General features: G+C 35.6%; 10 non-coding genes across 10 annotated transcripts; all 10 read left to right on the top strand.

Moving 5' to 3' along the window:
* The first annotated feature begins 393 nt into the window (after positions 1-393).
* On the top strand, positions 394-586 carry LOC139506867 (U2 spliceosomal RNA). Its single transcript, XR_011660422.1, has one exon. It is a non-coding gene; the product is annotated as a U2 spliceosomal RNA (small nuclear RNA).
* A 985-nt stretch (positions 587-1,571) lies between these two features.
* On the top strand, positions 1,572-1,765 carry LOC139506890 (U2 spliceosomal RNA). The gene has a single exon (XR_011660445.1). It is a non-coding gene; the product is annotated as a U2 spliceosomal RNA (small nuclear RNA).
* A 986-nt stretch (positions 1,766-2,751) lies between these two features.
* LOC139506878 (U2 spliceosomal RNA) lies at positions 2,752-2,944 on the top strand. The gene has a single exon (XR_011660433.1). It is a non-coding gene; the product is annotated as a U2 spliceosomal RNA (small nuclear RNA).
* A 2,730-nt stretch (positions 2,945-5,674) lies between these two features.
* Positions 5,675-5,865, top strand: LOC139506892 (U2 spliceosomal RNA). Its single transcript, XR_011660446.1, has one exon. It is a non-coding gene; the product is annotated as a U2 spliceosomal RNA (small nuclear RNA).
* Positions 5,866-6,852: 987 nt separating this feature from the next.
* LOC139506888 (U2 spliceosomal RNA) lies at positions 6,853-7,046 on the top strand. The gene has a single exon (XR_011660443.1). It is a non-coding gene; the product is annotated as a U2 spliceosomal RNA (small nuclear RNA).
* Positions 7,047-8,031: 985 nt separating this feature from the next.
* Positions 8,032-8,224, top strand: LOC139506889 (U2 spliceosomal RNA). Its single transcript, XR_011660444.1, has one exon. It is a non-coding gene; the product is annotated as a U2 spliceosomal RNA (small nuclear RNA).
* A 985-nt stretch (positions 8,225-9,209) lies between these two features.
* LOC139506894 (U2 spliceosomal RNA) lies at positions 9,210-9,402 on the top strand. Its single transcript, XR_011660448.1, has one exon. It is a non-coding gene; the product is annotated as a U2 spliceosomal RNA (small nuclear RNA).
* A 985-nt stretch (positions 9,403-10,387) lies between these two features.
* Positions 10,388-10,580, top strand: LOC139506896 (U2 spliceosomal RNA). The gene has a single exon (XR_011660449.1). It is a non-coding gene; the product is annotated as a U2 spliceosomal RNA (small nuclear RNA).
* A 987-nt stretch (positions 10,581-11,567) lies between these two features.
* On the top strand, positions 11,568-11,760 carry LOC139506868 (U2 spliceosomal RNA). Its single transcript, XR_011660423.1, has one exon. It is a non-coding gene; the product is annotated as a U2 spliceosomal RNA (small nuclear RNA).
* A 986-nt stretch (positions 11,761-12,746) lies between these two features.
* On the top strand, positions 12,747-12,939 carry LOC139506869 (U2 spliceosomal RNA). Its single transcript, XR_011660424.1, has one exon. It is a non-coding gene; the product is annotated as a U2 spliceosomal RNA (small nuclear RNA).
* The last annotated feature ends 465 nt before the right edge of the window (positions 12,940-13,404 follow it).

Genomic DNA, 13,404 nt, shown 5'->3' on the forward strand with positions numbered 1-13,404 from the left:
AGTCCGTGCTGATTGTGAAAAAGCGTTGAATTTATTTTCTGATTAATGAAATTTCCTAGGCTTTAAAAACTGCGTTCGTCGGACCTAGGATGAATCAACATGATCATGTTATTTCGTTCGATTAAGATTAAATACGTATACGTATGTTATACGTTTAAAAATATATTCTGGCGACTTGCCGTATTTCACAAGCCGCTTTTTATTTTCACACCCGTTTTGTCATGCAGAAATCGTTTCATGCTGTCAGGTATTTGAAGCAAAGCAAGATCTCGTGTTTCGTGTGCTTTTTGTATATAAATTTGCAAAATTTGTGTAGCTTTGGTTAAAATTAAAACACCGTGTTTGAGTAAGAAATAGGATTTGTAGGCTTTGGAAACTCGGAAAGATTTGAGTATCGCTTCTCGGCCTTTTGGCTAAGATCAAAGTGTAGTATCTGTTCTTATCAGCTTAATATCTGATACGTACCCCATGTGGGTACTTCGATATTAAACTGATTTTTGCAACTAGGTGAGATGTTAGGTGCTTGCACCGCTCTTGCCACGAGTTGGCCTGGTATTGCAGTACCTCCAGGATCGGCTCACTCCCCCTGTTTGGGGAGAAAATTAAAATAGAAAAATAGCTTTCCCTTCAATAGCCTGCGAAACAGCCCCAGTAAAATATTCTCTAATGCTTTTCACTGAGCACTACATGTGTACTTTTTCTATATATCTTTCTTATTTAAGGAGTTTGCGTAAATTGTATAGTTTTACTCATTGTTGTAAATCATTCTACTTCTCGTGCATGTAAAATAAGTTGCATTTTCTTTTTTTCTTTTTTATGTCTGTTCTCTAAAAAGTTCTTTTCTTTTCTTGTAATGTAATATTTTTGTTGTCGCTTGCTTGTATTTATAACAGCACATGTCAGTGTATTAATGTATTCTCGTTCCTAAAAAGAAACTCTATAAATTTTTAGCGTTACGGAAAAACGCGGGGAAAAGAATTACGTCCCCTTCTACTGTTTCAATCATCGTTAATAGCGACGTCGCCTCAGAACGAGGGCAAACGATGGAAACTGCAGTCGGCCGGTAAGTTTTTTCCTCCTTCTGAAATTTATTTAAAAATTGCTGTACCGGTCAATTCCTTTAAAAAATAGAACAGGTGAACTGTTTATGTTTGTGTTAACTAAACGAGACAGTGAAAAGTCCGTGCTGATTGTGAAAAAGCGTTGAATTTATTTTCTGATTAATGAAATTTCCTAGGCTTTAAAAACTGCGTTCGTCGGACCTAGGATGAATCAACATGATCATGTTATTTCGTTCGATTAAGATTAAATACGTATACGTATGTTATACGTTTAAAAATATATTCTGGCGACTTGCCGTATTTCACAAGCCGCTTTTTATTTTCACACCCGTTTTGTCATGCAGAAATCGTTTCATGCTGTCAGGTATTTGAAGCAAAGCAAGATCTCGTGTTTCGTGTGCTTTTTGTATATAAATTTGCAAAATTTGTGTAGCTTTGGTTAAAATTAAAACACCGTGTTTGAGTAAGAAATAGGATTTGTAGGCTTTGGAAACTCGGAAAGATTTGAGTATCGCTTCTCGGCCTTTTGGCTAAGATCAAAGTGTAGTATCTGTTCTTATCAGCTTAATATCTGATACGTACCCCATGTGGGTACTTCGATATTAAACTGATTTTTGCAACTAGGTGAGATGTTAGGTGCTTGCACCGCTCTTTGCCACGAGTTGGCCTGGTATTGCAGTACCTCCAGGATCGGCTCACTCCCCCTGTTTGGGGAGAAAATTAAAATAGAAAAATAGCTTTCCCTTCAATAGCCTGCGAAACAGCCCCAGTAAAATATTCTCTAATGCTTTTCACTGAGCACTACATGTGTACTTTTTCTATATATCTTTCTTATTTAAGGAGTTTGCGTAAATTGTATAGTTTTACTCATTGTTGTAAATCATTCTACTTCTCGTGCATGTAAAATAAGTTGCATTTTCTTTTTTTTTCTTTTTTATGTCTGTTCTCTAAAAAGTTCTTTTCTTTTCTTGTAATGTAATATTTTTGTTGTCGCTTGCTTGTATTTATAACAGCACATGTCAGTGTATTAATGTATTCTCGTTCCTAAAAAGAAACTCTATAAATTTTTAGCGTTACGGAAAAACGCGGGGAAAAGAATTACGTCCCCTTCTACTGTTTCAATCATCGTTAATAGCGACGTCGCCTCAGAACGAGGGCAAACGATGGAAACTGCAGTCGGCCGGTAAGTTTTTTCCTCCTTCTGAAATTTATTTAAAAATTGCTGTACCGGTCAATTCCTTTAAAAAATAGAACAGGTGAACTGTTTATGTTTGTGTTAACTAAACGAGACAGTGAAAAGTCCGTGCTGATTGTGAAAAAGCGTTGAATTTATTTTCTGATTAATGAAATTTCCTAGGCTTTAAAAACTGCGTTCGTCGGACCTAGGATGAATCAACATGATCATGTTATTTCGTTCGATTAAGATTAAATACGTATACGTATGTTATACGTTTAAAAATATATTCTGGCGACTTGCCGTATTTCACAAGCCGCTTTTTATTTTCACACCCGTTTTGTCATGCAGAAATCGTTTCATGCTGTCAGGTATTTGAAGCAAAGCAAGATCTCGTGTTTCGTGTGCTTTTTGTATATAAATTTGCAAAATTTGTGTAGCTTTGGTTAAAATTAAAACACCGTGTTTGAGTAAGAAATAGGATTTGTAGGCTTTGAAACTCGGAAAGATTTGAGTATCGCTTCTCGGCCTTTTGGCTAAGATCAAAGTGTAGTATCTGTTCTTATCAGCTTAATATCTGATACGTACCCCATGTGGGTACTTCGATATTAAACTGATTTTTGCAACTAGGTGAGATGTTAGGTGCTTGCACCGCTCTTGCCACGAGTTGGCCTGGTATTGCAGTACCTCCAGGATCGGCTCACTCCCCCTGTTTGGGGAGAAAATTAAAATAGAAAAATAGCTTTCCCTTCAATAGCCTGCGAAACAGCCCCAGTAAAATATTCTCTAATGCTTTTCACTGAGCACTACATGTGTACTTTTTCTATATATCTTTCTTATTTAAGGAGTTTGCGTAAATTGTATAGTTTTACTCATTGTTGTAAATCATTCTACTTCTCGTGCATGTAAAATAAGTTGCATTTTCTTTTTTTTCTTTTTTATGTCTGTTCTCTAAAAAGTTCTTTTCTTTTCTTGTAATGTAATATTTTTGTTGTCGCTTGCTTGTATTTATAACAGCACATGTCAGTGTATTAATGTATTCTCGTTCCTAAAAAGAAACTCTATAAATTTTTAGCGTTACGGAAAAACGCGGGGAAAAGAATTACGTCCCCTTCTACTGTTTCAATCATCGTTAATAGCGACGTCGCCTCAGAACGAGGGCAAACGATGGAAACTGCAGTCGGCCGGTAAGTTTTTTCCTCCTTCTGAAATTTATTTAAAAATTGCTGTACCGGTCAATTCCTTTAAAAAATAGAACAGGTGAACTGTTTATGTTGTGTTAACTAAACGAGACAGTGAAAAGTCCGTGCTGATTGTGAAAAAGCGTTGAATTTATTTTCTGATTAATGAAATTTCCTAGGCTTTAAAAACTGCGTTCGTCGGACCTAGGATGAATCAACATGATCATGTTATTTTCGTTCGATTAAGATTAAATACGTATACGTATGTTATACGTTTAAAAATATATTCTGGCGACTTGCCGTATTTCACAAGCCGCTTTTTATTTTCACACCCGTTTTGTCATGCAGAAATCGTTTCATGCTGTCAGGTATTTGAAGCAAAGCAAGATCTCGTGTTTCGTGTGCTTTTTGTATATAAATTTGCAAAATTTGTGTAGCTTTGGTTAAAATTAAAACACGTGTTTGAGTAAGAAATAGGATTTGTAGGCTTTGGAAACTCGGAAAGATTTGAGTATCGCTTCTCGGCCTTTTGGCAAAGATTATAGCGAGTAGAAAGTTTAAAGTGTAAAGTTATTTTGTTAAAATGGAAAATGTGGATTATGATATTCTTAGACTAAGTGCAAAGTTTACGTTTTCGGATGGATCACCAGTGAACACACGTACCTGGATTCTTCGTATTTTAAAGAACTTAATTAATCCGGAAGCTATAGAAGGTATATTTAAAGTGGATATTGGTGGTACGTGGTATGCAACCTTTAGTGATGTTAATGTTGCTGACAAAGTTATAGGTTCAGACTTTACATCGTTGGATACTAAAGTCACCGTTAGTCGTGCAGACAAAAGTACAGTGTTGTTAAAGGTTCTGTGGCTTCCTTTGTGGATAAAGCGGAATACAGTTATATCTTATCTAGAACAGTTTGGCAAAGTTGTAAGTTGTGCTCATGAAAAGGAGACTTCAGAGGGAGTTAAGTTTTGTAATGGAAACATTAAAGTTACGTTGGAAATATCGGAACAGGATATTAAGTCGTTACCGTACCGTACAAAAGTGGCTGGGAAAGACTGTTTACTTACCGTTGTTGGTAGGGCACCGTTATGCCTTAAGTGTAATACTGTGGGACATATACGTAGGAACTGTCCGTTAGGCAAAAAGGAAACCGTACCGTTGGAAGAAGTCTCAATACCAGAGACACAAATCAGTGACATTAAGTGATGAGATACCGTTAGTCATAGATGATACCATGGATAATTCCCCCCGTTACATCAGATACCGTGGATATTACTTCCGTTACACCAGATACCGTGGTTACTTCCCCGTTTTATCAGATACCGTGGATACCGATAAGTCCTCGTCAAGTTCCAAGTTTTGGTCTGACAGGGCTCCAGAACCGGAGGATCTTTCTGTAGATAAAACATTCACAGTTGTTAGTGGCAAAAAGAGAAAAGTAGCATCGGTCAAAAAGGAACATTGTCAACTTAGGTTTATTAGAGGGACTCAGGCAAAGTTGAGCCGGCCGTAGGTCGCATAGATGAACATGATATGCTAGTATCGTTTATTTATAATGCTGGAGCTTTATATTACATAATAGGCGGAGAACCGGATAGGAAAAAACATAGACAGTTAATACAAGACAGTTTTAAGGATTCAAAGAAATTTAAAAATTATGAGGTTGAAGTAAGTCCTTCTTATTTTTTATATAAAGATTAACTTTAAAATGTATTATTACATGTTGTTTTGAAAACAGTTCAGTTAAATATTTAAAGGTATAAGTAACTATCGTGGCACACATGACAATGCATTATGGACTTTAGTGGGTTGTGTGTGTACGATATTGATTTTGTTGTTTAAAAGTAATCACTTATAAATATATATGTATTTTGTATTTTGATTTGGTTAAAGGTAAACATTATAGGTAAAATTTATCGTATGATGTTTATTTATAGTTAAAGTTAAAAATAATACTAGTTTACAAAAACTGGTTTTAATAATAAAGGTAAAGTATTTAAAGGAAAGTTTATATATAGATTTGTAAAAGGAATTTAAAACACTTTGTTTGTTTATTTATAAATTGGGGGGTTTTCAGTAATTATTTAGGGGTTTTGAAAATAGATTTCATGTAAATTTATTTTTGGTAATTTCATTTAAAACTAAAAGTATTTGAATATAAGTAATTTCAGGGACTTTTTCATTATTGAGTTACAATCGTATTATCTGTGATAAATGATTTTAACTATTGATTGTAATCAATATAGTATTTGATATCTATTATTAATAAAATGTTTGAAATATAAAAAGTATCTGTTCTTATCAGCTTAATATCTGATACGTACCCCATGTGGGTACTTCGATATTAAACTGATTTTTGCAACTAGGTGAGATGTTAGGTGCTTGCACCGCTCTTGCCACGAGTTGGCCTGGTATTGCAGTACCTCCAGGATCGGCTCACTCCCCCTGTTTGGGGAGAAAATTAAAATAGAAAAATAGCTTTCCCTTCAATAGCCTGCGAAACAGCCCCAGTAAAATATTCTCTAATGCTTTTCACTGAGCACTACATGTGTACTTTTTCTATATATCTTTCTTATTTAAGGAGTTTGCGTAAATTGTATAGTTTTACTCATTGTTGTAAATCATTCTACTTCTCGTGCATGTAAAATAAGTTGCATTTTCTTTTTTTTCTTTTTTATGTCTGTTCTCTAAAAAGTTCTTTTCTTTTCTTGTAATGTAATATTTTTGTTGTCGCTTGCTTGTATTTATAACAGCACATGTCAGTGTATTAATGTATTCTCGTTCCTAAAAAGAAACTCTATAAATTTTTAGCGTTACGGAAAAACGCGGGGGAAAAGAATTACGTCCCCTTCTACTGTTTCAATCATCGTTAATAGCGACGTCGCCTCAGAACGAGGGCAAACGATGGAAACTGCAGTCGGCCGGTAAGTTTTTTCCTCCTTCTGAAATTTATTTAAAAATTGCTGTACCGGTCAATTCCTTTAAAAAATAGAACAGGTGAACTGTTTATGTTTGTGTTAACTAAACGAGACAGTGAAAAGTCCGTGCTGATTGTGAAAAAGCGTTGAATTTATTTTCTGATTAATGAAATTTCCTAGCTTTAAAAACTGCGTTCGTCGGACCTAGGATGAATCAACATGATCATGTTATTTCGTTCGATTAAGATTAAATACGTATACGTATGTTATACGTTTAAAAATATATTTCTGGCGACTTGCCGTATTTCACAAGCCGCTTTTTATTTTCACACCCGTTTTGTCATGCAGAAATCGTTTCATGCTGTCAGGTATTTGAAGCAAAGCAAGATCTCGTGTTTCGTGTGCTTTTTGTATATAAATTTGCAAAATTTGTGTAGCTTTGGTTAAAATTAAAACACCGTGTTTGAGTAAGAAATAGGATTTGTAGGCTTTGGAAACTCGGAAAGATTTGAGTATCGCTTCTCGGCCTTTTGGCTAAGATCAAAGTGTAGTATCTGTTCTTATCAGCTTAATATCTGATACGTACCCCATGTGGGTACTTCGATATTAAACTGATTTTTTGCAACTAGGTGAGATGTTAGGTGCTTGCACCGCTCTTGCCACGAGTTGGCCTGGTATTGCAGTACCTCCAGGATCGGCTCACTCCCCCCTGTTTGGGGAGAAAATTAAAATAGAAAAATAGCTTTCCCTTCAATAGCCTGCGAAACAGCCCCAGTAAAATATTCTCTAATGCTTTTCACTGAGCACTACATGTGTACTTTTTCTATATATCTTTCTTATTTAAGGAGTTTGCGTAAATTGTATAGTTTTACTCATTGTTGTAAATCATTCTACTTCTCGTGCATGTAAAATAAGTTGCATTTTCTTTTTTTTCTTTTTTATGTCTGTTCTCTAAAAAGTTCTTTTCTTTTCTTGTAATGTAATATTTTTGTTGTCGCTTGCTTGTATTTATAACAGCACATGTCAGTGTATTAATGTATTCTCGTTCCTAAAAAGAAACTCTATAAATTTTTAGCGTTACGGAAAAACGCGGGGAAAAGAATTACGTCCCCTTCTACTGTTTCAATCATCGTTAATAGCGACGTCGCCTCAGAACGAGGGCAAACGATGGAAACTGCAGTCGGCCGGTAAGTTTTTTCCTCCTTCTGAAATTTATTTAAAAATTGCTGTACCGGTCAATTCCTTTAAAAAATAGAACAGGTGAACTGTTTATGTTTGTGTTAACTAAACGAGACAGTGAAAAGTCCGTGCTGATTGTGAAAAAGCGTTGAATTTATTTTCTGATTAATGAAATTTCCTAGGCTTTAAAAACTGCGTTCGTCGGACCTAGATGAATCAACATGATCATGTTATTTCGTTCGATTAAGATTAAATACGTATACGTATGTTATACGTTTAAAAATATATTCTGGCGACTTGCCGTATTTCACAAGCCGCTTTTTATTTTCACACCCGTTTTGTCATGCAGAAATCGTTTCATGCTGTCAGGTATTTGAAGCAAAGCAAGATCTCGTGTTTCGTGTGCTTTTTGTATATAAATTTGCAAAATTTGTGTAGCTTGGTTAAAATTAAAACACCGTGTTTGAGTAAGAAATAGGATTTGTAGGCTTTGGAAACTCGGAAAGATTTGAGTATCGCTTCTCGGCCTTTTGGCTAAGATCAAAGTGTAGTATCTGTTCTTATCAGCTTAATATCTGATACGTACCCCATGTGGGTACTTCGATATTAAACTGATTTTTGCAACTAGGTGAGATGTTAGGTGCTTGCACCGCTCTTGCCACGAGTTGGCCTGGTATTGCAGTACCTCCAGGATCGGCTCACTCCCCCTGTTTGGGGAGAAAATTAAAATAGAAAAATAGCTTTCCCTTCAATAGCCTGCGAAACAGCCCCAGTAAAATATTCTCTAATGCTTTTCACTGAGCACTACATGTGTACTTTTTCTATATATCTTTCTTATTTAAGGAGTTTGCGTAAATTGTATAGTTTTACTCATTGTTGTAAATCATTCTACTTCTCGTGCATGTAAAATAAGTTGCATTTTCTTTTTTTCTTTTTTATGTCTGTTCTCTAAAAAGTTCTTTTCTTTTCTTGTAATGTAATATTTTTGTTGTCGCTTGCTTGTATTTATAACAGCACATGTCAGTGTATTAATGTATTCTCGTTCCTAAAAAGAAACTCTATAAATTTTTAGCGTTACGGAAAAACGCGGGGAAAAGAATTACGTCCCCTTCTACTGTTTCAATCATCGTTAATAGCGACGTCGCCTCAGAACGAGGGCAAACGATGGAAACTGCAGTCGGCCGGTAAGTTTTTTCCTCCTTCTGAAATTTATTTAAAAATTGCTGTACCGGTCAATTCCTTTAAAAAATAGAACAGGTGAACTGTTTATGTTTGTGTTAACTAAACGAGACAGTGAAAAGTCCGTGCTGATTGTGAAAAAGCGTTGAATTTATTTTCTGATTAATGAAATTTCCTAGGCTTTAAAAACTGCGTTCGTCGGACCTAGGATGAATCAACATGATCATGTTATTTCGTTCGATTAAGATTAAATACGTATACGTATGTTATACGTTTAAAAATATATTCTGGCGACTTGCCGTATTTCACAAGCCGCTTTTTATTTTCACACCCGTTTTGTCATGCAGAAATCGTTTCATGCTGTCAGGTATTTGAAGCAAAGCAAGATCTCGTGTTTCGTGTGCTTTTTGTATATAAATTTGCAAAATTTGTGTAGCTTTGGTTAAAATTAAAACACCGTGTTTGAGTAAGAAATAGGATTTGTAGGCTTTGGAAACTCGGAAAGATTTGAGTATCGCTTCTCGGCCTTTTGGCTAAGATCAAAGTGTAGTATCTGTTCTTATCAGCTTAATATCTGATACGTACCCCATGTGGGTACTTCGATATTAAACTGATTTTTGCAACTAGGTGAGATGTTAGGTGCTTGCACCGCTCTTGCCACGAGTTGGCCTGGTATTGCAGTACCTCCAGGATCGGCTCACTCCCCCTGTTTGGGGAGAAAATTAAAATAGAAAAATAGCTTTCCCTTCAATAGCCTGCGAAACAGCCCCAGTAAAATATTCTCTAATGCTTTTCACTGAGCACTACATGTGTACTTTTTCTATATATCTTTCTTATTTAAGGAGTTTGCGTAAATTGTATAGTTTTACTCATTGTTGTAAATCATTCTACTTCTCGTGCATGTAAAATAAGTTGCATTTTCTTTTTTTTCTTTTTATGTCTGTTCTCTAAAAAGTTCTTTTCTTTTCTTGTAATGTAATATTTTTGTTGTCGCTTGCTTGTATTTATAACAGCACATGTCAGTGTATTAATGTATTCTCGTTCCTAAAAAGAAACTCTATAAATTTTTAGCGTTACGGAAAAACGCGGGGAAAAGAATTACGTCCCCTTCTACTGTTTCAATCATCGTTAATAGCGACGTCGCCTCAGAACGAGGGCAAACGATGGAAACTGCAGTCGGCCGGTAAGTTTTTTCCTCCTTCTGAAATTTATTTAAAAATTGCTGTACCGGTCAATTCCTTTAAAAAATAGAACAGGTGAACTGTTTATGTTTGTGTTAACTAAACGAGACAGTGAAAAGTCCGTGCTGATTGTGAAAAAGCGTTGAATTTATTTTCTGATTAATGAAATTTCCTAGGCTTTAAAAACTGCGTTCGTCGGACCTAGGATGAATCAACATGATCATGTTATTTCGTTCGATTAAGATTAAATACGTATACGTATGTTATACGTTTAAAAATATATTCTGGCGACTTGCCGTATTTCACAAGCCGCTTTTTATTTTCACACCCGTTTTGTCATGCAGAAATCGTTTCATGCTGTCAGGTATTTGAAGCAAAGCAAGATCTCGTGTTTCGTGTGCTTTTTGTATATAAATTTGCAAAATTTGTGTAGCTTTGGTTAAAATTAAAACACCGTGTTTGAGTAAGAAATAGGATTTGTAGGCTTTGGAAACTCGGAAAGATTTGAGTATCGCTTCTCGGCCTTTTGGCTAAGATCAAAGTGTAGTATCTGTTCTTATCAGCTTAATATCTGATACGTACCCCATGTGGGTACTTCGATATTAAACTGATTTTTGCAACTAGGTGAGATGTTAGGTGCTTGCACCGCTCTTGCCACGAGTTGGCCTGGTATTGCAGTACCTCCAGGATCGGCTCACTCCCCCTGTTTGGGGAGAAAATTAAAATAGAAAAATAGCTTTCCCTTCAATAGCCTGCGAAACAGCCCCAGTAAAATATTCTCTAATGCTTTTCACTGAGCACTACATGTGTACTTTTTCTATATATCTTTCTTATTTAAGGAGTTTGCGTAAATTGTATAGTTTTACTCATTGTTGTAAATCATTCTACTTCTCGTGCATGTAAAATAAGTTGCATTTTCTTTTTTTTCTTTTTTATGTCTGTTCTCTAAAAAGTTCTTTTCTTTTCTTGTAATGTAATATTTTTGTTGTCGCTTGCTTGTATTTATAACAGCACATGTCAGTGTATTAATGTATTCTCGTTCCTAAAAAGAAACTCTATAAATTTTTAGCGTTACGGAAAAACGCGGGGAAAAGAATTACGTCCCCTTCTACTGTTTCAATCATCGTTAATAGCGACGTCGCCTCAGAACGAGGGCAAACGATGGAAACTGCAGTCGGCCGGTAAGTTTTTTCCTCCTTCTGAAATTTATTTAAAAATTGCTGTACCGGTCAATTCCTTTAAAAAATAGAACAGGTGAACTGTTTATGTTTGTGTTAACTAAACGAGACAGTGAAAAGTCCGTGCTGATTGTGAAAAAGCGTTGAATTTATTTTCTGATTAATGAAATTTCCTAGGCTTTAAAAACTGCGTTCGTCGGACCTAGGATGAATCAACATGATCATGTTATTTCGTTCGATTAAGATTAAATACGTATACGTATGTTATACGTTTAAAAATATATTCTGGCGACTTGCCGTATTTCACAAGCCGCTTTTTATTTTCACACACCGTTTTGTCATGCAGAAATCGTTTCATGCTGTCAGGTATTTGAAGCAAAGCAAGATCTCGTGTTTCGTGTGCTTTTTGTATATAAATTTGCAAAATTTGTGTAGCTTTGGTTAAAATTAAAACACCGTGTTTGAGTAAGAAATAGGATTTGTAGGCTTTGGAAACTCGGAAAGATTTGAGTATCGCTTCTCGGCCTTTTGGCTAAGATCAAAGTGTAGTATCTGTTCTTATCAGCTTAATATCTGATACGTACCCCATGTGGGTACTTCGATATTAAACTGATTTTTGCAACTAGGTGAGATGTTAGGTGCTTGCACCGCTCTTGCCACGAGTTGGCCTGGTATTGCAGTACCTCCAGGATCGGCTCACTCCCCCTGTTTGGGGAGAAAATTAAAATAGAAAAATAGCTTTCCCTTCAATAGCCTGCGAAACAGCCCCAGTAAAATATTCTCTAATGCTTTTCACTGAGCACTACATGTGTACTTTTTCTATATATCTTTCTTATTTAAGGAGTTTGCGTAAATTGTATAGTTTTACTCATTGTTGTAAATCATTCTACTTCTCGTGCATGTAAAATAAGTTGCATTTTCTTTTTTTTCTTTTTTATGTCTGTTCTCTAAAAAGTTCTTTTCTTTTCTTGTAATGTAATATTTTTGTTGTCGCTTGCTTGTATTTATAACAGCACATGTCAGTGTATTAATGTATTCTCGTTCCTAAAAAGAAACTCTATAAATTTTTAGCGTTACGGAAAAACGCGGGGAAAAGAATTACGTCCCCTTCTACTGTTTCAATCATCGTTAATAGCGACGTCGCCTCAGAACGAGGGCAAACGATGGAAACTGCAGTCGGCCGGTAAGTTTTTTCCTCCTTCTGAAATTTATTTAAAAATTGCTGTACCGGTCAATTCCTTTAAAAAATAGAACAGGTGAACTGTTTATGTTTGTGTTAACTAAACGAGACAGTGAAAAGTCCGTGCTGATTGTGAAAAAGCGTTGAATTTATTTTCTGATTAATGAAATTTCCTAGGCTTTAAAAACTGCGTTCGTCGGACCTAGGATGAATCAACATGATCATGTTATTTCGTTCGATTAAGATTAAATACGTATACGTATGTTATACGTTTAAAAATATATTCTGGCGACTTGCCGTATTTCACAAGCCGCTTTTTATTTTCACACCCGTTTTGTCATGCAGAAATCGTTTCATGCTGTCAGGTATTTGAAGCAAAGCAAGATCTCGTGTTTCGTGTGCTTTTTGTATATAAATTTGCAAAATTTGTGTAGCTTTGGTTAAAATTAAAACACCGTGTTTGAGTAAGAAATAGGATTTGTAGGCTTTGGAAACTCGGAAAGATTTGAGTATCGCTTCTCGGCCTTTTGGCTAAGATCAAAGTGTAGTATCTGTTCTTATCAGCTTAATATCTGATACGTACCCCATGTGGGTACTTCGATATTAAACTGATTTTTGCAACTAGGTGAGATGTTAGGTGCTTGCACCGCTCTTGCCACGAGTTGGCCTGGTATTGCAGTACCTCCAGGATCGGCTCACTCCCCCTGTTTGGGGAGAAAATTAAAATAGAAAAATAGCTTTCCCTTCAATAGCCTGCGAAACAGCCCCAGTAAAATATTCTCTAATGCTTTTCACTGAGCACTACATGTGTACTTTTTCTATATATCTTTCTTATTTAAGGAGTTTGCGTAAATTGTATAGTTTTACTCATTGTTGTAAATCATTCTACTTCTCGTGCATGTAAAATAAGTTGCATTTTCTTTTTTTTCTTTTTTATGTCTGTTCTCTAAAAAGTTCTTTTCTTTTCTTGTAATGTAATATTTTTGTTGTCGCTTGCTTGTATTTATAACAGCACATGTCAGTGTATTAATGTATTCTCGTTCCTAAAAAGAAACTCTATAAATTTTTAGCGTTACGGAAAAACGCGGGGAAAAGAATTACGTCCCCTTCTACTGTTTCAATCATCGTTAATAGCGACGTCGCCTCAGAACGAGGGCAAACGATGGAAA

Source organism: Mytilus edulis, unplaced genomic scaffold (assembly GCF_963676685.1).
Source record: "Mytilus edulis unplaced genomic scaffold, xbMytEdul2.2 SCAFFOLD_491, whole genome shotgun sequence".
Classification (NCBI taxonomy): Eukaryota; Metazoa; Mollusca; class Bivalvia; order Mytilida; family Mytilidae; genus Mytilus; species Mytilus edulis.